Source organism: Bos taurus, chromosome X, assembly GCF_002263795.3.
Source record: "Bos taurus isolate L1 Dominette 01449 registration number 42190680 breed Hereford chromosome X, ARS-UCD2.0, whole genome shotgun sequence".
NCBI lineage: Eukaryota > Metazoa > Chordata > Mammalia > Artiodactyla > Bovidae > Bos > Bos taurus.
Window position 1 is genome coordinate 58,673,286 of NC_037357.1, and position 25,704 is coordinate 58,698,989.

The window sequence follows — 25,704 nt, forward strand, 5'->3', positions numbered from 1 at the left end:
TAAAAATAGGGTAAATCAATCAATTCAATTCAAAGAAATATTTGTTGAATATTTACTATACCAAGGTTAGGTGCCTGAAATACAGAGACTAGATGACAGGCCCTCAGGGGCTTAGCTGCATTTAGAAACAATTATAGCTACACTGTATTAAATGTATTCTATATGTTGGTGATGTTAGTCACTAAGTGTCCGGCTCTTCTGAGACTCCATGGACTGTATGTAGCCCACCAGGCTCCTTGGCCCATGCGATGTCCCAGGCAAGAATACTGGAGTGGGTTGCCATTTCCTCCTTCACGGAATATTCCTGATCCAGGTATTGAACCCACATCTCCTGCACTGCAGGTGGATTCTTTATCATCTGAACCACCTGGGAATCTCTATATGTTAGAAAGTCCAATAAGTGGTTTTAACAGATTATGTTAATCCTCATCAACAACTCTAGAGGCCTGATACTATTATTAACATTTCCAATTTTACAGATGAAGCAGTACCACAGTTAATACATCATGAAGTAGGAACTCAAACCTGGCCAGTCTTGACTACAGAGCCATTACTGCCTGATTCCTCATTTAAAACTCAAGTCACTGATTGAGTCCTAAGTCTAGTCTAGAAAACCCGGGTAAAAAGCAACAGATTCAATAAATACTTACTGAATGTACAGGGTGGGGGGTGCAAAGCACTGTGAAAGGTGCTATTGGAGATACGTGCTATTGGAGATGGTGCTATTGTAGTTGCCTAAGACACAGTCTTTGCTCTCTGAGAGCCAGTATAGGAGGAGGGCTTGTTCACAGCTAACTAACACAAGGCAAAAGGAACTAAGCGCTAGAAGCCCTGTCCAAAATGCCACAAATTAAGCTACTGATAGGAGAAAATTTCATCAAGTGTGATCATCTTCAGCTTGGCCTAGAAGAATGAGTAGGGTTTGGAGAGGTAAAGGACAACAGCAAATATTAACAAAGTAATATTCTGAAACCAGAAAGTTTATTTCAATTTTTAGATAAAATTACTGCCAATAAATAAAATCTTTCAAGCATTAAATATCAAAATGTCAATTAGAATGGCAACAAGAAAATAATTTAGTTGTTTGGATTGTTGTTTTAAGAAGGGTAATATAGTTTTTTCTTGTTTGAGTTCATGGTCTGCAGACTTTATTTTTTATATATTCTTTTTAAAAATTCATTTATTTTTAATTGGAGGATAATTGCCTTACAATGTTGTGTTTATTTCTGCCATACATCAACACGAGTTGATGGTATAACACGCAATAATACAGTTTAAAATGAAATTTAATACAGTAGATGCTTGGATTCTGCAGCAAAGCACTCACAGCCTCAATTAGTGGTTAATTTTAAAAACAATTCTTTTATAAATAGAAGCAACTTTGTCAGGTTTTATGAAATAAATTCATACATTTTAGAACATTTTGTAAAAAGATTAACACTCTATAGTTGGGGATGGCCCCTGTTAATATGAGTATTCACAGAATTTGGTATAACATAATATACTTCAGCTTTCTAAAAACTAAAATTTTATGGGATATAACATATGTCATATATTTCTTATATAATTATGTATAATATATTTATATATTTATATTAATATATTTATAAGTTTATATTAATACACTGAAGAACACATACTTTATTTAATGTACTCTCTAATCAGTCATCAGCAGTTGGGGGAAAAGATACCCTATTCAAACACTTCAGTCACCCATCTCAAACATTTAAATTATGCTGTGTTCCAACAAGTAACCACAATGGCAGAGAGATTCCCAAATAAATAATCGAAACCAGGGAGCAGTACTAAAAATTACCTCTTTCTAAGAGCCAAATGCCCAGAGGGATTGAAAAAGATGACTAAGTGTAAGGCCAAGTTTTGTCAGTTATTATTCACATGCTGGATGACCTATACTAAAGGTACTAAAATAAAAAGCAAAAGGTAAATTCTAGGGTTTTTTCTTTTGGTTTGTTTTCTACATCATATGTACTACATTATAACTTGATACAGGGTTCTAATGCTCCAGCTGAAATTTTTCTCTAATTGCTCTTGATTACTAGTTGATCAGGAAGATAAGTATTAGATGGGATCACTTTCTCACCAATTCTTCTATTACTTGTACAAATACTAGTATCCTAAAATGCACACATAGTGTCTTTAAAGATGAATTTCATCTCTTCATTTTTCACCTTCTAACTTGGGGTCAATGTCAGTAATCATTAAATGAACAGTAAGATGTCAATCCTCTCCCATAACAATGCCTATACAAAAGATCTGTATGTAAGATCCCTTGGGAGATTCAGAACAAAGTGAATCATTCTTTACCATATATAACAATATGTCTTTAAAATTCCATGATGGCTTCTCAATAACACAGAACTAAGTTGTATATTCTCTTCCTCAGTGACTTAAGTGGGAAACCTAAAAGTAGGAATGCATTTATTTGCTATCAAAAACATGAAAGTCATTTAAAAGTACTTTTCCTTCAATCCTCTTATTTACCCCACTAAAATAGATAAGCATACAATTTTTGCTGTAATCCTGTCTATTCAAGCAAACGTTCGAAATTTGTAGAGTAAATTTAAAAACAACACCATTAAACGCTATATTATGCAATGTGTTGGAGGGTATTCAAGCACATAGTGGGAGAAATTATATACTTTCTTATTTGTTGTTGTTGTTCAGTTGTTCAGTCGTGTCCGACTCTTTGCGACCCCATGAACTGCAGCATGCCAGGCTTCCCTATCCTTCACCATCTCCCAGAGCTTTCTCAAACTCATGTCCATTGAGTCAGGAATGCCATCTAACCATCTCATTCTCTGTCGACCCCTTCTCCTCCTGTCTTCAATCTTTCCCAACATCAGGGTCTTTTCCAATGAGTTGGCTCTTCACATCAGGTGGCCAAAGCATTGGAGCTTCATCATCAGTCCTTCCAATGATTATTCAGGACTGATTTCCCTTAGGATTGACTGGTTGATCTCTTTGCAGTCCAAGGGACTCTCAAGAGTCTTCTCCAACACCACAGCTCAAAAGCATCAATTCTTCGCACTCAGCCTTCTTTATGGGCCAACTCTCACAGTTTCTTATTAGGCTATGCTATGACTGATGAAGGAATGATTCACTCAGAGGGTAGAGTGCTAGAGGATAAGCTGCATTTTGCCAGGCTCCCCTGGCCTGGGAGAACAGGTGCTCCATAATAAGCAAGGGCACAGAGAAGTAAAAGCACACAACACTTTCAGAGACCAAGAAGTAGTCTGACAATCCTGATAACTCATTATGGTCTCTTCCATATTTAACACTCTATGAATTGTAGGCACTGTTGAGTATATGTTCTCAAGAGCCCTCATAGAGGTAGAGCAGATGCAGGACCGCCTGTACTCTCCCTGTTGCTTACCTGCCCCAGGCAACATCCTCTTTGGTGGGGGTGGTATTGCAGGGAAGTATCTGTGTCAAAGATGGGAGGGACTGCTACTTGACAACCCCACTGTATTTAGGACAGAAGCCTGAAGATGGAAGAAACCAGACCTTTAGTAGACAGAATGAAACTACTCCTTCAAAATCTGGGACTCAAATTTCTCATTTGCAAATGCTCAAAGTCTTTTATAAAGAACATGTTATGTGGAAATTAAAAAACCCCAAACATCTAAAAGCAATATTTATTTAATGGGGAAAATAACTTGGGAAGTTAAGCATTTTAAAGTAGACTGAAACAGAATAAAGTAGACTGAAACAGAATAAACACGATGGAGCACAAGAGATTGTATCTTGTATATGGACAACTACTTTGTACAGGGCAATGGCTATGGGAACATTCAATACATATTGTCTAAAAATAGCAACAAAAGTTTTTCTTTTCCTAACACACAGAGGGAAGAAATAGGCAATTTCATTCTTAAATGTTATTAAAACATATGAGTTCCCAAAAGCATATAAAACATCAGCATAATCAGAGACAGATCAAAGCAGAAAAAGGGACTTGAGCCTGTTGAGAGGAGCTGCTTACTCAATGACAGGGAAATTAAAAAAAAAAAAAAAAACAGTTCATAGTCATAGTAAGACAAAGAGTGAATGTTTTTTGAAAATACTTTCACTATATGATTTTAAATACTTTCACTATATGGTTTGAGGCCATCAACATACATTGAAAAAAAATGCTACAAACTAAAAAGGGGTTCAAAATGAAATGAAATATTAATGGAAATGTTTATTTGAAAGTAACCAGACATAACTTTTCAAGGAATTTTCCCACTCCTGAACAGTTTGTGCCACTATGTTCTGAGAAATGTTTTGGGGAAAGTAAACGCTCTCCATTTTTCCAAGTCTGTAGAGGAAGTGGAAGTAACCACCTAATCTAGGTAAATCCTCCCTGCCAACTGACAGACAGTACTATCAGGTCAATAGTAGCTCTTAGGGGAAATGCAGTTGCGTGGAATCAGCAAAAGTCCAGAATAGCAATGTAAATCTGAGCAGGATACTACCAAGTTACATGCCACTTCCTATGCCTCTCTTCTAAGACTATTATATTGATGTAGATCAGGATAGATTAGAAATATGTTTGTGGGAGAGGGGTACAACCATGAAAAAGGCATATTTACTTAATATATTTACCATAATATTTCCTCTGCCATACCAAGGCAAAAACAAGGGTTAAAAATATCTTTGGACATTAGCAAGCCCCTACTCTGGCAATTTACTCTTCTTTTAGAATGAGATTTGTAGGTGGTAACATTAACAATACAATGTCAATCCCCATCAATATACTAATGAATGACTGCTATAGGAGTCTTCAACAAGGTTATTTATATTATAGGTAGATACAGGAAAAGTGATAAGTTCCTCTAGCTTGGTTCTTCTGCCATCAAACAATGATTGCTTTTCAACTGAACTCAGGCTCCTCACCAACTTAGTCCACTGTATTACTCATAACATCCAACTCAACATTGTAATTCCACAGTACCTAGAAGCTCAGAGAACCACAGAAATGGCAGTCTTCCTTCCACAACCAGATTAAAACCTTTCATATCCTATTTCAACACAAAGAAGCTATATATTTCATTTCCAAAATGTATAAACAACAGATTCAATTTGTTAAAATGTACTCAATTATCATTAAATCTCATATTAGTCTGCTCAAGTCACCATAACAAAATACCATAAACTGAGTGGTTTAAACAACAGAAATTAATTTCCTCAAATTCTAGAGGATACAAAGTCCAAGATAAAGGTTCCTGTAGGGTTGTTTCTGAGAGCTCTCTTCCTGGCTTGTAGATGGCTGCTTAGTCTTTGCATGGCCTTTCCTCTGAACTTCAAAATGAGAATGAGTATCCACGTGAGCTGTTTAGTATCTCTTGAAAGGACACTAATCCTATTTTATCATGGCCCCATCCTTATGACCTCATTTAACCTTAATTATCTCATTATAGGCTCTAACTCCAAATACAGTCCTGGGGAGCTAGGGTTTCAACTATATGTTTCAAATGTAGTCTTGGGGGGGTTAGGGTTTCAACACATGGATTTTGTGGGGACACATAGCAAATCACTAACAAAAACGTTAGCACATATTTCAAAGTTTATGTAATAAGTTATCTAAGGTTATTAGGTGAAAGAGCTTTGAAGAGATTATCTATTCCCTCTTCATTTTACAGGTGAAAAGCAAAAAGCTATCTAGGCATAATGTAGGGTCAACTAGTTAGTGTTAGAACCTGGCTACTTCTGCAGATTTTCTTATTACTGATTTAAAATTTTAATTAAATTTAAAATTGTGAGTAGCAAACCTAGATGTCTTCTAAAATACCAGAAAACAGGAAAACCCCAAAACTACTACACAGTACCACATAGGTGAACATAAGCACAAATCTCCTTTTCTCCCTCTCCTCTCAGAAGGAACAAGAGAAATTAGTTGAGAAGATACCGGGACAAACTGGAAATGTTGGATCAGCCTAGAAATACTGGACCCAATTTGCAAGCTTCTATACTATTCCCATTAGAAGCCATAGCAAAATCTGTCATTTTACCTTTGATAGCCTACCAACACCCTTTCTCACTCCCTTGAAACCTTCATTATCTCCTATTGCCTAGCCAGCTTTCATTAAACTCAAAACTCAGGTGTTCTATCTAATATCTACAAATTTCCACCAAATCAAAATTCCCATATACCATTGGTTAACAACTGTTTAGTTAGGTACTAATCTGATTATTTAAGTAATTCGTACTACTTAATGAGGCTTCTGAATGAATGAATCATTAATTAGTGAATGAAGCTTAACTCTTTCAGATAATTCGAAATTCAAATTGATAGGACTCCCTGAAAGAAGAGGAATAGGAGGAAGTACACGGTTGAGGGGTAGGGAGAGAAGGTAAGGTTATACAGCATTTTATACTTTCTCATTCACACCAATCCTTTACTGCAGATAAGGAAAATACACTAAACCATCATTACAGCCTTATACCACACTCCTCCCTCCAGGATACTTCCTGTATCCCACAGGGCTCAGGAAAATAAGGAGACACTGCTTAAACAGACAGCACGGGATAGTATAGAAGACCCTCAAACCCTAAAAGTGGGAATCAGGAATGACCAATATTTCACTACTTTTCTCTGCCTAGTATTCCCAGAAATTCTATCATAGCAGCATTATATTCATAATACTCATCTAACTGGCAAATGTCAGAGGAGAAGAGGCAGTCTAAAGTCTTACAGATGATTGGGAAGGTTGAGTATGTGCGTGTGTCTTACAAATCAAGGGTAATCACCACCAACACACAATCAGCCAAATCACAAGCATACTTTAAAGGATTAGCTTGATTCTGCCAATTTTTGAACTGAAAGAACTATTTTTTCCTTTTAGCAAGACCAAATCAACAATTTTCAGTAAACTAAAAAAACTCAGTTTCAGGCTTAATAAATTGAGATAGTCTCATTATTATTTTCATTTTTAAAGTCCCAAATTAGATGAGAATGCTATCTGCACTGGAAAACAATACTACATTTGCACATATTCTCTCTTATTAGTTTACACTGCAGTGGGAACTAAATTTAATATATGGTAGCATTTGAAGGAAGAAAATAGCTTGTATTTTTTCTCGTAACAGGAACAAACCATAAATCTTTACTATCTGAAAATCTAACTCATAAATTTTAAATGACAAATTGCTAAAGATTATAAAAATAAAATAATTTCTATTTGGAATTCCTATTCTGAAACCATTTGTTCAAAGAGCTTAAGGTTTGAGACTCAGCCTTAACTATGAAAAGAATTAATTATTTTAATATAAAACAGACCAGGTCAAAAAAATGACGTACTGAAGTCCGAAGATTTCTAAACTCAATATAAGGAAAACTAAGAGAACTAGAACTAGATCCAGGAGTTTTAGAATGAATATTGATTGATATAGTAAACTTTTTAAAATGCCAATAAAAACTTCTATGGAACTATGTTTTGATACTTCCATTTGTCCATTTGTACGTCAGATGCTCAGCCAGATGCTCAGGGAATTCATTAACACTTAAAACAATGAAAACAACTAAGGTTTTTTTTGTTGTTGCGGTTTAGGTCTGTCCCTACATCTTACCTCCCCAGCTAATGACCTATGTTCTGCAATCCTGTCATAGGAAATAAATATGCTGACTGATTTAAACACTAGTATAAAAAAAGCTGGAAAGTTTTTCAGCTTCTTCATTCTAGATTTTTATCTTATTTCCCATTCCAAGGAGGTCTCATGTAATGTACGAGCTTAGTAAGTGTGCTCAGTCCTGTCCAACTCTTTGCGACCCCAAGGACTGTAACCCGCCAGGCTCCTCTGTCCATGGAATTTTCCAGGCAAGAATACTGGGCTGGGTTGCCATTTACTCCTCCAGAGGATCTTCCCAACCCAGGGATTGAACCTGCATCTCCTGAGTCTCCTGCATCGACAGGCAAATTCTTTACCACTGAGCCACCTGGGAAGCCCAGCTTAGTAAGTAAGACCAGCAATAAAACTATGATGTATTTCTTTTTCACATGTTTTCTGAGTTTAGAAAGGTAACTGTTGATTTTAAGGTCCTTGTATTGGATTACTTGCTCCTTTGGGAGAAAGGAGCTAGATAGATTTATGGCAGGAATTCGGCAAGCCTTTCTCACTTTAGGAGGAAGAAGAAAGGCAGGATTTAGGGACAAAGTACTCAACTGAGACCATATTTTGTATCAGGGCAACTTATGCTGCCTTTGCTTTCTTTCTTTCCCCTTCTCTTTAACTTTCAGAAAACACTTCAACCTCTTAAGAACCTCTATCATGAAATATCTAAGGGATTATGATTTTTTTTACATGGAATTGACATTCTCACCTCCGAAGTGCTTCTTTTAAAAAATCAACTTTATTAAAGTATATTCTGCAGATAATAAAATCAGCCTTTTGAAGTGTAAAATTCAAAGAATTTTGACAAATGTATATATACAGGTAACCTAAACCATAATTAAGGTATAGAACATTCCCATCACCCCAAAGAGTTCCTCTGAGTCTCTTTGCAATCAATCCCCTCTCCACACTCCTGGACCTTGGCAAATACTGACCTGCTTTTGGTCACTACAGCTTTACCTTTTCTAGAATTTCAAGTAAATGGAATCATCTAGTATGCAGTCTTTCATGTGCAGCTTCTTTCACTTAGAACAATGCATTTGATGTTCACTCATGTTGTTTGGCCCTTTTTAAATAATATTCCACTGAGTGGTTTTGTTTATCTCCTCACTCGCTGATGGATATTTGGGTTGCTTCCAGTTTAGGGCTATTATAAATAAAGCTGCTATGATAATACTTGGATTTACGTTTTTGTGTGAACATAACTTTTCATTCCTTTCAGGTAACTACCTACAAAGATAACTGCTGAGCATGAGTAGGTATATGCTTAACTTTGTAAGAAACTGCCAGACTATTTCCAATTGGCTGTACCAATTTCCAGTGGCTGTACCAGTTACTTTCCTACCGGTTTTGCATAAGTGTGCAGTGACTCCATAGCCTCACCAATACTTGGTATTGTCTTTAAAAAAATAATAATTTAAGTTAATGTGTAAGAATATCTCACTGTGGTTTTAATTTGCAGCTCTCTGATAACTAAGGATACTGAGCAGCTCTTTAAGTGTTTAATATTCATTCACATATCCTCTCTTGGAAGGTGTATGTTCAACTCATTTGCTCATTTTTAATTGGATTGTTTTTCTTCTTTTTATTGAGTTTCAGGCTTTAAAAATATATTCTGAAAACCAATCTGTATCACATATATGGATTGCAAATACAGTTTTCTAGTCAGTGGTTTGCCTTTTCATTTTCTTAATAATATCTTTTGAAGAGTATATGTTCTTAATGAAATTTATCAATTTTTCTCTTCTGGTTTATATTTTTGTGTTCAATAAAAGAACTCTTTATCCAAAAGTTATGATGATTTTCTCCTATTCTCTTCCAGGGGTTTTATAATTTTAGCTTCCACATTTAGGTTTATAATTCATTATGAGTTACTTTTGTATATATTGTAAGGTGAATATTGAATATTTTTTAATTTTGGTGATGGATTTTTATGTCTATGTACATAAAGAACATTGGTCTGTGATTTTTTTCTTCTAATATCTGTTGGTTTTTGGCACCATGGCAATGCCAGCCTCACAGAATGAGTTGGCAAGAATTTTATCCTCTCTTTCCTACAAGTTTGGTTTATTTGTTCCTTAAATATTTGATTAAATTCACCGTTAAAGTTACTGGAGCCTAGATTTTAATTATGGGATGATTTTAAATTACAATTTTAATTTCTTTAATAGATATAAAGTTGTTCAGACTTTTCAAGTTCTTTTTGAGTCAGTTTTGGTAATCTCTGTCTTTCATGGAATTCTTCCATTTCATCTAAGTTGTAGAATTTACTGGCATAAAATTATTCTTAATGTTCCCTTATTATCTTTTTAATGTCTCTAGGATCTGTAGTGATATCCATTCTATCTTTCCTGATATTGGTAATTTGCATTACTTTATATCTTTCTCTCTTTTTTGTATCAATCTAGCTATCAGCTTATCAATTTTATTGATCTCTTCAAAGAGCTGGCTATTGGTTTCACTGATTTTTCTCTATGTTGGTTTTCTATTTTATTGATTTCTACTCTAACATTTTATTGATCTTTCTTGGGGTTTAATTTGCTCTTCATTTTCTTGCTTCTTAGGTCAGAATCTTAGGTTATTGATTTTTAGATCTTCCTTAAGACTATACATTTCCCTCTAAGCACTGTTGCATCCTACAAGTTTTAATATGTTGTGTTTTCATTACCATTCTGTTCAAAAATTTTCTAATTTCCTCGTAACTTCTTCTTTGACTATAATTTATTTAGAGGTATACTGTGTAATTTCCTAATATTTGAGGATTTTCCTGATAGCTTTCTGTTACTGATTTCTGATTTAATTCCATTTTGATCAGAGAACATACTTTGTATTATTTCAATTATTTATAATATATTGAGATTTGTTTTATGGCCCAGAATGTGGTCTTCGTGAATGTACCACGTGACTTTGTAAAGACGATATATTCTGGTAGTGTTAGGTCTGGTGTTTTATAAATACCAGTTAGGTAAATTTGGTTGGTAGTATTCGTCAGATTTTCTATCCCCTCACTGACTTTTCTATTTATTCTATAAGTTACTGAGTGAAGAGTGTTGAAATATCCAACTCTAAATGTGGTTTTGTCTATTTATCCATTCAGTTGTATCTATTTTGATTTTGTCCATGTATTTTGAGGCTCTATTAAGAGCATACCCTTTTAGGATTGTTGCTTTCTTAATGAATTTAACACTTCATCGTTATGAAATGTGCCCCCATCCTGAAGTATAATCTCATATTAACACAGATACTCCAGCTTTCTTATGATTAGTGCTTGCATGATATATCTTTTCCCATCTTTTTATTTAGAACCTCTCTGTGTCTTTATTCTTAAAGTGGGTTTCTTACAGGCAATAGTACACAGTTGGGTCTTAGATTTTTATGGTCTTTTAATTGGAAAACTACTTATATTTAATGTAGCCTTAATATTGTTGTATTCTTTATATTTGGTATTTGTTGTTTCCCATCCCTTCTCTGCTCCTCTTTTTCTATTTTCTTTTGGATTAAATGAGTATAGTTTAATATTCATTTTTATTGCCATTATTAACTTATTATACTTTTTTGTTGGTTATTCCAGGTTGCAAGTTGTGCATCTTTAATTTATCGTTATCAACCTTCAAGTAGTATGACATCACTATAAGAACCTGAGCGGTATACTTCCATTTCATTCCTTCCATGCCTTGGGGCTACTGTCACACCTTTTACATCTATATACATTATAAATACACATTATAATCTCTAAACAGATTATTAATTTTGCCTTAAACAATCAGTTAACTTTTTAAAAATTTTTTAAATGAACAAAAGTCTTTCATATTCATCCCCCACTTACCATACTTATCTGGAACTCTTCATTACCTCTAGAGATTCAGGTATCCATCTGGTATCATTTTCCTTCAGCCTGAAGAAATTTTTAATATTTCAGGTCTGCTGGTGACAATTTTTTGTCTGAAAAAATATATTTCTCCTTCATTTATTTTGGCTTTCATTTTAAAAAAGATTTTCACTGGAGATAGGATTTGAGGTTGACAGTACTTTTTTTTCGTTAGCACTTTAAAGATGTCATGCCGTTGTCTTCTCACTTGCACTGTTTCTGATGAGATGTGTATGATTTCTTATCTTTGTTCTTCCATATGTACTGTTTCTTTTTTCCCCTCCTCTAGATTCTTTTCAATGCTCCCTCTATTCACTGGTTTTCAGCAATTTGATTGTCTTAGAGTGGTTTTCTTTGGGGTTATCCTACTTAGGGTTCATTGAGCTTTTTGGATTTGTTAATTTATATTTTCCATAATAACTGGAATTTTTGTCATTATTTTTTCAACTATTTTTCTGCCTATTCCAGTCTCTCCTTTCCTTCTGGGACTCCAATTACATGCATGTTAGTCTGATTGATATTGTCCCACAGTATCAACCACTGAGGCTTTCTCTTTCTTCAGTTATTTTACATTCTCTGTTTCAGATTGGATACTTTTGTTGTGTCTTCAAATGCATTAATCCTTTCTTTTGCAATTTAATCTATTAATCTCATCCAGTGAATCTGTCACTTTATATAGTGTACTTTTTGGTTCCAGGAGTTCTATTTGCTTCTTTTTTTTTTTTCTCTACTCTTGGAGAAATGATTTTGCGAACCTAGAACGTTACACACATAATTATAGCGGTAATGAAGAAGATCTATAGATAGTGTTAATCCTGCAGCAGTCAGTTTATGCAGAATATATTTTAAGTCACAATGATGATTTATGTTCCTTATATGCAGTCCAAGAAAAGCATGTTAGAGAATTTCTGACATGTTAGAGAAACTAATTATTTGTCTTGTTCTTTTATTTTTTTTTTTTTTTGATGTTAGGCCACTGACATAAAATAAATTCTAATTTCTTATTCTTCCATGATATCCTAGGTATATTTATCATTAATTTTCTAACTTAATTTTTACCTAGAAATTCCTCTTTATCTACTAGTTCTTCCTAGGGCCCTATAAAATGTCTATAATCTATGGAACACTGCATAACTGTCCCCATGTGCAATGATAAAATGCAGCCCATTGATTATTCTGCCAAGTAGGTGGAAGAGTTATGAATACAGTTATTCTATATTGTATGAACCTCACATTACAGTAATGTACTACCCCCCAAACAATGGTATCCAAAAGCATGAAGAAACTGAGAAGTAATGATGTTAGTGACTGAAATTACAATAAGAAAAATAATTCATCATGTCACTTACATTTCCAAGGCCATTTCTAGAAGCTAACACACTTACACTATCGTGGCAAGTGGAAGTATAGCAAGTAAACATTTCTGTTACAAAGAAATCAAAGGGAAAATTGCTTCACAAGAGTCACTATTATTTTCTTTTTTTTTTTAATTTTTCAGCACTTTATTTTATTTTTTTTTATTTGATAAATTTAACGCCTTTTATTGCCATACCTCATTTTACTGTGCTTTGCTTTAGTGAGCTTTATAGATACATGTTTTTTTTTTTTTTTCCTTGTTAATTTTCTGTTTAGTTGATCTATCCATAAGTGTGAGTGGGGTATTAAAGTCTCCCACTATTATTGTGTTATTGTTAATTTCTCCTTTCATACTTGTTAGGATTTGTCTTACATACTGTGGTGCTCCCATGTTGGGTGGATTTATATTTATAATTGTTATATCTTCTTCTTGGATTGATCCTTTGATCATTATGTAGTGACCTTCTTTGTCTCTTTTCACAGCCTTTGTTTTAAAGTCTAATTTATCTGATACGAGTATTGTGACTCCTGTTTTCTTTTGGTCCCAATTTGCATGGAAAATCTTTTTCCAGCCCTTCACTTTCAGTCTGTATGTGTCCCCTGTTTTGAGGTGGGTCTCTTGTAGACAACATATGTAGGGGTCTTGTTTTTGTATCCATTCAGCCAGTCTTTGTCTTTTGGTTGGGGCATTCAACCCATTTACGTTTAAGGTAATTACTAATAAGTATGATCCCGTTGCCATTTACTTTATTGTTTTAGGTTCGAGTTTATACACCATTTTTGTGTTTCCTGTTCTATTTGCTTCTGTGTTAAATTTCTTTCCTCATTCCATCGATGTTTATCTTTCAATTGTTCAGCACAAGTTGCTTTGAAGTCCTTGTCTGCTAATTCTGTAACTTATTTCTCATTCAGTTTCTACTGAATTGACTTCTTGCTTATGGGTCACATTTTAGTGCTTCCTGGAATGTCAAGTAATTTTCTGGATATCAGCTATTATAATCATTGTATTTTTGAGTGCTTTTATTTCTGAGCCACCAGGGAAGCTCTTTATTTTACTGTCTTCCTTTAAAGATTATTGAAGCTTGTTTTGTTGTGCATCTAAATGTTTTGTGAATAATTATTTTTCAAGGCTTAATTTTTAAGTTTTGTTACTTTGGGTTAAAAGTATGTTTTATTCTACGACTACATTAATGCTACTACTAAGGAATAACTCTTACGTGGTCTCTATTGAATGTTCTGGGTGTTCAACAAGGTCTCTCAGTTCTTGCTGTGGGAACTGAAATCTTTCTCAGTCCTGTATGAGCTCTGGTAAATTTTCAGCTCATAGCTCCTGAGAAATAGTTTTTTATCCAGCGCCATGGTGTTTCTCTTAAGACATTCACAGATGCATAATTCAGCCAAAGATAAAGGGGACATTTATGCAGATTTCTGGAGTTATTTCTCTGACTAGTCCTCCCTCCCCTTTCAGTACTCTACTCCACAAATTCCTGCCACCTAGGTAGACTTCCCTGAGTTCCTAATTCAGTCTCATCAATTCAACAAGACTGCAGGTTCTGATTGAGTTCCCTCTCACAATGCTATGGTCCAGAAACTACCTACAGACAGAAAGCCAGGGTGACTGCAGGACTCGTTTTCTTTGTTCCGTTTTTCTCAGGGATCACAGTCCTGTGCTACCTGTTGCCCAATGTCTGAAAACACTGTTTCATATATTTTTGTCCAGTTTCAAGTTGTTTATGGGGTATATGAGGCAGAAGGGAACATGTTTTATGCCAGTTACTCCTTCGTGGACCACAGTGGAAGTCTCAAAGCCTTTTAACACTGAGTCACTTAAGGGTCAAACTCTGTGGTAGGTTTCACATACTAAATGTGGAAAAAGCCTACCACAAATAGTAGACGACCACAGTAAGCAGGAAAATAGTTCAGGAAGCAGAAAGCAAAGGGACACATCTCTTCAGCTTTGACAGCTGGTGCACTTTTAGAAGAATATGAAGTGACTCAACCAATTTCAGAGGCAATGTACTACTCAGAACCAAAAGGTTAGAGATGTCACTCTTAAGAATATCAAATCAAGAACTCTAAAATCCAAAGTAATGAAATAAAAAAATCAAAGCAGTCAAGTATAAACTGAACTTGACAAAAGTGTCAGTTACCAGTCACTCTGATATTTCTTTCTTTAAGCCCATGCCAAAAATAGCTCTCTCCTCTTATTCTTTCATACAAGTTAAAACAACAACAAAAAATGCAATCCCTTGAACCTTATTTACAACACTTAAAAAAAATCTTGAGGAAGTCATCAATAATTATGAATGATATCTGATGTATGTATGTTTTGTTATTACTATTTTTAAAGGGTTGTTTTTTTCAGCTATGATGACTAAACAATCTTAGGTCTCAGTTATTTACCTCACTGCAAGATAAAACTGAGGTTATCGGTCTTAGCATAAATCTTGCAATCACAATGCCACATCTATAGAAAGGCAGTCGCTTAAACACAGGAACTCCACATTAAAGAAATCAGATACATAAAAAATCTCTTATAATGGAATAAACCAGAAAAAAATTCTGCGATATGTGCCATTAAATTATCATATCCAAAATTATTTTTAAAAATTTCCCACCAACACATCAGGCAACGCCATGAAAGTTCAATGTTCAAAAAGTAAACTGAACCACTAACCTGGGAGGCACAGAACAACGGAAGTTTCCAAAGAAAATTAAGATAGCAGGAAGTAAGCCAGAGAAAAAAGCAAAATCCCTGAATGACATTGACCAAGGTAACGAGGTAGTGAAGTAAGAAGGAAAATTGCTTACCTTCTTGCTGTACACTTCTCTTTAGGCAGTCCTATATAACTGCCTACTTCAAAGTCTATAACTTTATAAACAAATGAAACAGAAGCTAAACAAAGGGACCAAATTCCCTGGGAAGATAAGAAAGAACACAGCAGCCCTACCAACAGGCACCAGTACAACAACTTCCTCTGTATATTTAAAGGTTCAGGTTTAAAAAGCCTCCAGCTGAACTGCTAGGTACACAGCCGACTACAAACTAGCTAATGGTGGTGTATAGGGTCTGGAAATGAGAGTGATCTACTCAGCTTCATCATGTCAATACAAGAAAGCAAGCTTTGTCACCTAAGCTATTATACACACTCATCCCTGAAAGCTAATTTTTTCCCCTAGAGTCCACCTAGTCCTCTTCTTTAAAACCAGAAAGAACAGTTCCCACACCTTTGCTTTTTAGATAAATCCCACAGATAAAAAACAATACTTTATTTTAAACCAGGTGGTGCAGTGGTAAAGAATCCATCTTCCAATGCAGGAGACACGAGAGATGCAGGTTTCATCCCCGAGTCGAGAAGATCCCCTGGAGGAGGAAATGGCAACCCACTCCAGTATTTTTGCCTGGAGAATCTCATGGACAGAGGAGCCTGGAGGGCTATAGTCCATGGGGTCACAAAGAGTTGGACACGACTGAGCATGCACACATGCACACACAGAGTGTTCTACTTACAGATCTGAAATGCACATATGGAACTTAATACTCAGTCCAGGGTTTCTATATAGCTATAGAACCAAAGACCAGGGAAACTGTTATTTCTCATCAGGCCTACTTCTCCAACATTTTCTTGGCATTAAACACTATATAAACACACACACACTATACAAATTTCCAGTTAAAGACGCAGATGTCTGGACTCGATTGGTCTCAGCCGCATACTGCTAAACTGATGAAAAATCTTTTTATTAGAGTCTTTCAGTAACCAGCTTCATGTTTTCAAACTTGCCCAGTGTCTTTCCTCATTCTGACAATGTAAACATAACACAAAAGCACCTCTTCTTAAAGGAAGTGAAACTGAGCAATGGCAAAATTATTAGCTATGAAGAGCAGTTAATCAGTTAAATTCAAATTGTTTTCCATAGGAATATATTCTGTAATATAAGACAGAACAATTGGCAAATGATTATTTTACGTATAATAAAATAGTTCTCATGTGGACTACAAAATTACATAATATACATAAGTGTAATATATATGTAATATACATAACAATGTATTTTATATATATTATATATAACATATTATGTATTTTACATATGCATATATATGTAAGCCCAGTGCATGATTTACTAAAACGTAGCTATCTTTTCACCCCAAATCTGTCTGGGAAGATCATTTTGAATTAGAGAAGTCTGAATTATAGAGTTTAAAATGAGACAAATATAGTTTTATTACTTGCAGATACACTCTCACTTACCTGCCCATCCTCTTCCTTCTCTACTAAATAGCATTTCTAGCACTTTAATAAATGAATAATTTAATAGATGAGAATAACTGGTAATGAATACATTAACTATTTGTATATAAATAGAAGTTTTTTATACCTAAAATAAAACCAACCTCCATCATTCCATCTCATATGAATGATGATCACTTCCAAATATGGAAAAAGAAAATATGATTGGAAAACTAATCAATAAGGTTTCTACTGCTGAAAATATGGCAACTTTAAAAAATAATTTCAAAGCATGAAAAGAAAACTGACTACCAACTGTAAAAAAGAATAAGATAAAAAAGATCATTTTAGAAATGATCATAATATTTTAACATAATATATTTAAACATAATATATGTTTGTATATATATACTATTAAAAAAAAACTAACTTTTACTGTTTTCTATGTGCCAGGACTTTCTGGCACAAGTGTTTATATGTAATTACTCTTTAAATCCCGACCACAACCTTATGAGGTAGATATTATTATTATCCCCCATTTTACTGACAGGGAAACTGAGAAGCAGAGAGAACAGTTAACCTGTCAGTGGTCACACTGCTACTAAGTGATAGGACCACAATTTGGACCCACGCATTGTGGCTTCAGGCCAACTCTCTTTACCACATACCATGACTATATATGGGGCTTCCCAGGTGGCTCAGTGGGTAAAGAATCCACCTGCCAACGCAGGAGCCACAGGAGATGCAGGTTTGATCCCTGGATCAGGAAGATCCCCTGGAGAAGGAACTGGCAACCCCCTTCAGTATTCTTGCCTGGAATATCCCATAGACAGAGGAATCTGGCCGTCTACAGTCCATGGGGTTGCAAAGAGTCGGATACAACTGAGTGACTAAGCATGCATGAATGTATGTGCATTGTTTGATATAAACCACCTAAAAATTAGTATTCCAATGTGGAACTGGATTATTGGCTCTAAAGAACACCTAGAAATTAGAGCAAGCATAAATAAAATTGACACTGACTATGTATATCATAAAAACTAAACAGAATATTAAAAACATAAAACTTCACTAGAAGGAAGAAATGCTCTACAAGTGAAAAGCTGGAAAAAAATGTCATAGTAAGTATAAATGGACTGGGTATTAATAAAAAGCATCCCACTGAAAGGATCAAAACACTTATATATTATTTTGATTCACTATAAATGTAATATATGTTCACTGTAAAAAATTTTTAAGAAAATACAGAAAAGTAGAAAGAAAATAAGAACCACACATAATCTCACAACCCAAAGAAAATGAAAAATTACAATGTTTCCTGACAGCCTTTTTCTGTGAAAATATTTTCACATGGTTAAGATCATACTGCATGGTCAAATTGCATAGTTTATTTTTCAACTAAATTGCATAAATATTTTCCTACATGGTTAAGATTCTTCAAAAATATTTTAATAGCTCTATGATATTCCATCATATGGGTGTACCATAATTTAGGTAATCATTTCTCTCTTATGAAAACTGTGGGGAACATCTCTGTGCATTAAAGTTTATCCAGAGCTCAGATTTATTTTCTAAGGATAGATTTTTTTAGAAACATAATTACAGTTCAAAGTGTATGAACATTTTTGAGCTCTTGATGCATTCTACAAAACTGCTTTCCAGAAAGACAGTGCCCACTAAAGGAAAAAAAAAAAAAAAAGACTGACTTCATTGAGTTAAAACTTCAGGAATATTTATTTACAACCAGCATTTCTGAATCATTTTAATTGGTGGCAGCTGCTTTAAATGTTCTCATTGTTAAACCGGTAAAACACCACAATGGAAACAGACTGTCTTAATTTAAGGTCAAACGGCAGTTATAGTTTAAAAATTAAACTCAAGTATATTTGGCTTCTTTCCAACTTTTAGACTCCCTGTTCTTCAAAACTTTTAAAACACTTATGTCAGAAAGAACTTCTACAGCCTTACATCATAAAACTAGAAGCATCTGAGGAGGCTGCTTTTTATGTTGTGTTTTGTTACACGTAGCATAGTTGAATCAATACTTAAAAATCCATCTATTTCCAATGTTCCTCATGTAACATACTATAAAGCAAGGCATTACACTCAAAGAATAAAAGATAAACACAACCCTAAATGTATTTGTTGCAAGATTATATTTCTCCTCTTCAGTCTGTCTTAAGTGCTTGGCTGTGTCCTTACAATCCAATTTGATCAGGGTTTCTCACAACCATTAAGAAAGCAAGGTTTTAGTCCAAAGAATGGAAAGGAAGGCAGGAATTGCTAAGAGCTGTCAGTGGCAACATTTGTTTTCTGACTTATAAAGTCTTACAGGGGTCACTGATAGCCATTGCAATTTAGTAATCTCATGGTTGGAGGAAAAAAATTTAAGTGCTTTATTTTTCTTCATAGCACATATCACTACCTATTTTTTTATTGTCTACCCACCAGATGGTAAGCTCCAAGAGCATACATGCCTTTTGCATTGCTGTATTCCTAGCCCCAGGCACACAGCAAGGGTTAAGTATATGTTTGTAGAATGAATAAAATAATTTAATCTAAAAGACTGAGAATCACACTAAAAGAGCTTTGTTGTGGGTCTAGGCCCAAGAAATACTATTTTTGAATGTGTAGTGGATGTCTAACTGTGGCACACAGAATTTATATCAAAAGCATAAACACCTTTCTCAGGCCCTTAGGAACAGTGCAAAACTTTCACACTTTAGAGATACCCTTTAGGGAGATAAATGTCTCAGGGATAAAATCAGGGGGAAAACTATGAGACATTTGGTTCTTAGAATTCTAGTCACAGAGTCAGTCATGTATCTGAACCTCAGACAGAGGTCAGATCAATGTGCTACAGCAGGATAAAAGTGCACAGGCAGAGTGGGAAGGGGACAGAAATCAGGATGAGGCATCTGAAGACACAGGCCCAAGGCTCCACCCCACCATTCAAGCCAGAAGGCCATGACTTCATTCCATTCCCTTCATCTTCAGACACCGATATGCAAGATGTAGGCAAGTGCACTGTCTGCTTGATAGGGTGCTATAAGGATCCAAGAACACTAGCCGTTTAGAAGATTCTGAAACTGCCAACTATTACAATGCTGTATCAGTAAAGGTACAATTATTAATGTTATCATTTTTGGCTAATGAAACCTCTAATAAGTAGCCCCTCAATAACATTTCATTTCCTTCCTGGCATACCTGAGAGAAGTAGGGATACTTGAGTATTATAATTTAGTATTATAATTTCTTCTAATAAGTATTATAATTTCATAGGTGGTTCTTGAATGGATTTCATGTCCGGGGAAAGGTAAGATTCTGGTGCTGATAGGTGCACCATGAGAGACTGTGCCATGCTCAGTTAAGTGGTTCAGGACGTTAAGAATACTAAGGAGGAAAGTGAGCGTTAACATTCAATGAGAGCATGAATGCTAAGTCATTTCAGTGGTGTCTGACTCTCTGCGACCCTATGGACTGTAGCCACCAGGCTCCTCTGTCCATGGGTTTCTCCAGGCAAGAACACTGGACTGAGTTGCCATGCTCTCCTCCAGGTGATGTTCCCAACCCAGGGATTGAACCTGCATCTCTTATGTCTCCTGCATCGGCAGGCGGGTTCTTTACCATTAGCGCCACCCGGGAAGCCCTCAGTGAGAGCAAAGTATGAGTCAAATATGATTAAGTGTTTTCATAATGCATTTTACTCTCCACAGTAACTCTTTTTAAAAAGGTGTTATTTTCCCCATTTACAGATGAGAAAACTGAGGCTGAGAAGTTGCTTACTAGTATGAGGAAGACCTGACATTATCACCCATGGTTATCTGACTCCAAAGCCACACAAAAAATTTATCATCTCCAGATATGAATGAGCTTGCATACCATTTCCCCATTTCCTTTTTTATTATTTCAGTCATTCTTGTGGTTGATATAAGGGTTTACAAAAATTGCTGATCCACTCTATACCGTCAGGACACAGATTAACAGTAAGATTCTGAATCCATAGGGAAAAGGTGATTCTTAACCTAGGTGAAGTAGTTAAATATGACTCTTACTTAGGTGGGTAGAAGAGACATCAGAGCCCATGAAGCAAGCACTGGATGACTGTTTAAAAGACTTAAGTAAACTTAGGATATCCTTGGCAACCAGAAAAGTCAGTTTCCAGTATTTCCCATGTGATAAACATCCTGGGGTTCAGGGATTTATAGAGGGGTGACTAAGGAAATCCATTATCTCAAAAAAGTATACCTAGGTCAAAAGAAATGCCCTCCCTGAAAACACCCAGAGAAATATCTAGTAAGAGTCCCTTCACCTCTACAGGAACAGAATACCAGCGGAAATGTTTCGTCAAAACACAATAAAAGTGAACATTAAGGAAATGGTTCTATAGGTGGAAGTGTTCTAAGCAAAAGCTAGTTAACTCAGGGCAGGGAAGATCCAGAGCAAAAAAGAATACATTATCAAACTAAAAGTCAGAGTTAAAATCAGAACTAAAAATCAGAGGGCTAGAGATAAGGGCCGATGGGACCAAAGTCATCTTCAAACACCTAGAATTTTTTCCAGGTTTGGTCAATATAACTAGAAAGCAGGTTTGGTTTGTGTTGCTCTGGTGGGCTTTGGGAAAGCAGAAAGCATCCTCTTAGAACACAGGAATCGGGAAATCTTCTTTAAAGAAACCCAACATCAAGTAGCTAGGGAGTCATGTGGATTCCTATGCTGACACCTCTTTCCAGGCAAATTTGCTGAGGCTGCTACTGCTGCTAAGTTGCTTTAGTCGTGTCCAACTCTGTGTGACCCCATAGACGGAAGCCCACCAGGCTCCCCCCGTCCCTGGGCTTCTCCAGGCAAGAACACTGGAGTGGGTTGCCATTTCCTTCTCCAGTACATGAAAGTGAAAAGTGAAAGGGAAGTCGCTCAGTCATGTCCGACTCTTCGCGACCCCATGGACTACAGCCTACCAGGCTCCTCCATCCATGGGATTTTCCAGGCAAGAGTACTGGAATGGGGTGCCATTGCCTTCTCCGGGGCAAATTTGCCAAGTGGCAAATAAAACAGAATCTTAAGATGTCACTGATAACTAGTTATAAAGTGAAGGCAGTGGTCATGAATGGTAAGTTCACAGGCCCTATCCTAGATATATATTCTTCCTAAGCCATAAGATACCAAGGAATGTGATCTAGAAGGAGCCAGAAGACAAAATTCTACCCTTCAAATTCCTCTGACCCCTGTGCAAGGGTTAAGTAGAGGGGAGGGAAATAGTCATGAAGGAAGTATGCAATCAAACTTGGCCAAGGCCACAGAAAGTGCCAAGGAATGAATTGCCCAGAGGTCACTCTGAAATTCATGGAGTTCTCCCAAGGTAGTCTTCACCAGTGATGGAAACACAAGTTGGAGCTGAAAAAGGCCAATGCTGAAAGCTTTAATGAACTCTTCACGTCCTTTAAGTCTTAGACTAAACAGCACCTCCTCCAAGAGACTTTCTCTCAACCTATCTAAAGTAGAGGATGTTGTTGTTCAGTTACTAAATCATGGATGACTCTTCTGTGACCCCATAGCTCGCCAGGCTCTTGATTCTCCAAACAAGAATACTGGAGTGGCTTGTCACGCCCTCCTCCAGGGGATCTTCCCAATCCAGGGATCAAACCCATGTCTCCTGCATTGGAACACGGATTCTTTACCACTGAGCCACCTGGAAAGCCCAAAGTAGAGGACAGCAACTTTCTTATTCTTCATGTTGATGCTGTTTACTTAACACAAATAAAATTAGTTCAGTCGTCTATTTCTCCCACTAGACTATAAGCTCTAGGAGAACAAAGGCCCTATCTGCCCTTTTCACTTTTATATCCCCAGTGCTTAGCATAGGGCCCAGACCACAACAAATGCTGAATAATGATCTGTATAACAATGATTCTCAAAGTGTGGTCCCTGGACCAGCAGCATTGGGATCATTTGAGAACTTGTTAGAAATTCAATTCTCAGGTCCTACCCCAGACCTACTGAATCAGACACTCCGGGAGTAGAGTCAGCCACCTGCATTTTCACAAGCTCTCCAGGGGATTTCCATGCATGCTCAAGTTTTAGGACGCTGGGATGTAACAAGAGAACAGAAATATACATTTCCTGCTTCAGGGAAGTATAAAGGTAAAGGTTCTTTTCTAGTATGGCATTGAAATGTTTGGCCAGGTTATCCGCGATTCTGAGCCTGGTATGCACACAACTAACATTTTACCTGGAATGGAGTAAGGATTTCCAAATGCAGGCTATTAAGGAAGGATCTTGCACAACTTACTTAACTTAAGCATGTTTCCTTATCTGTGAGAAAGGAATAATACCAACCTCACAGTTTGGAAGGATTGAATGAGATTTTTTAAAAAAATTTATGTAAGTTCTAAAATATATGAAACACTCCATAAATGATAGTGGCAGCTTCTTCTTAGTGAATCTGTTGTGGAGGCCTGTGAAGATGAGGATCTCACAGAAACAGTTCTCAACCTCCAAGAAGGCCCTGGGAAAATAAAGGGTATCACCTACATGCTAGGATACAAGTAGCTTTGTGAGAGTGTAAAGATACACTGCTTGCTAGACTCCTGAGCAAAGAGATGCCTAAGAAAAAAGAGAAGTTAACTCATGAAGGGTTAAAGAGAGGAAGCAAGATGGGAATGGAAAAGAGGTTTCTTGTCACAGGTGAGAGAACTGCTGGCAGTGAAAATAGCAGGTTAGACGAGCAAGGCTAGGCCATGATGGACTCTTCTCAGAAAGCAAGAAGTCCTTATATGTCTGGTGTCTATATTTTCCAAACCAAAAATTGGTACAGTGTCTGATGAATATGAGTATACTTAGGGACACAATGGGACACACCAAAACCAGGGCTGTCCTGGGAATTTCAGAATATATGGTTACTGTCTGGAAATGGTCTATTTTTAAAAGAAACCAACACCAGTATGGCTAAAGAACTGCACAAAGTTTCACAATACCTCCATACAGGCTCTGGTTATGACTCACCCTGAGTAATGAAGGCTGTATGGGCACATGACCCCTAAAAACTTAGAGCATTTATGAGAAGTTACTTAGGGCCATCTTCTCTTTCTTCCTTTTTTACCAGACCCTTTGGGTTTTATAAATTCACTGGCCAAATCTGAAGACCTTAGTAAAAGATCGTCAGGCTTATCCCAAATATCTTATATTAGCTACTGTTTTGTTTTGTTTTTGTTTTTTTTTTTAATACCAGCTCAAGGGTACTTTTGGACTACTTCACTGCCCTTGATGGTAAGGAGGGACAAAAGGTCCTTCAATACTAAATCGTGGTCAGGAATTCATAGTTTTTTTAAGATCCAGTAGACAGTTAAGCAGAACTTTATAACCAATGGTTATAAAAACTGGACTGGTTAGAGAATTAATGGCCTTACTGCCAGTGATTTTGTCAATTATGAGACCTGCTACTACCAAGTCAGTCACAAGTAGGTGAATTTGAACAATTTACCTTCCTGTGCAAGTACCAGGTTTGAGAGACAGAAAATAATTCTACCTACTAGAATTTAACAGTAGGATACCAAAAGAGTAGAATGAAGGATAAACCATTTCTTACTACTACTGTGTCAATTTTCCTTCCCGAGATGCTTTTCCCAAATAGAAATCAAAATGCAGAGACACTCTGACTGGTGCAGTCATCTAGCGTGACTAAGACTGAGCAGGCATTGTTTTTCAGAGGATCTTTCACTTTACGGAAATGGCTGGCCCTCCAGACCTAGTTGAGTAACAACTTTCAAATTGTTCTGGTTTCCTTTCCAACCCTGGAAAAGAGAGGCCACCTTGTCATTGTACTTGGAGAGAATGCATCTGATCAGTCAGAGTGACAGCAATTAGCGTCACTTGATCTAATTTCAATCTGGAGTAGTTGACAGCTCCTCCAGTAGCCAAGGGCTCCCTGTTTTCCCAGGTATCATCATTCTAGGGAAGAAATTAGTGTGTATAACGAGTGCTCAGAATTCCTCACTTCAACCATTTCTTGTATCTCAATCTTTGAAGTTACTGGTATACATGGCACCACGCAGAACAGGTTAGAGTGGGAAATACTCAGCTGTTGGAGGACTCAGACTATTATCTGGAGGGCATGCAGTTGTCTGGATTAAGAGAGACTACAAAGAAAACTAAGAGGTGTTCCTGGCCTCATTCTTTCTCAACAGAAAGAATGGGTTGGAGGGTCATCACCCCACAAGGATAAACAAGATTAAACTGCAGTTGAGAGGGTGAATTTAAGATAACAAATCATTGTGAAGCAGCTTCCCTACTCTGTGCTATCCACTAGGGATCAGGAATGACAAAGATCACCCTTCCTCATCAGGAGCTCATGGTCTAGTAAGAGAAGAAGAAAAATCACATAAATAAAATTTAACATAAACAGTAAATGCTAAAATAGCTGTGAATGAGGAGTGAGGGGGCAGAATAAAAACACTTGGTGTGGGAGCTCAGGCAAGCAAGCAAGAAGTGGATCATGACTGGGGAAAGTAGCTCAAGATCTGTGGCTTGGAGCTACCAGGCAGAATAAATTGAAGATAGAAAAAAGCAAGGAGGAAGGCTAGAAAAGTTCCCAGCCAAAGAGCTGAAGGAGCACCATTGTTTTTGGACATTTTT

The 25,704-nt window shown here is 36.3% G+C and overlaps 1 protein-coding gene across 3 annotated transcripts in view; it reads right to left on the reverse strand.

The window, feature by feature from the left end:
- Positions 1 to 25,704, reverse strand: part of AMMECR1 (AMMECR nuclear protein 1) — a 115,902-nt gene that overhangs the window by 56,937 nt on the left and 33,261 nt on the right. The gene's annotated exons all lie outside the window — the stretch shown is intronic.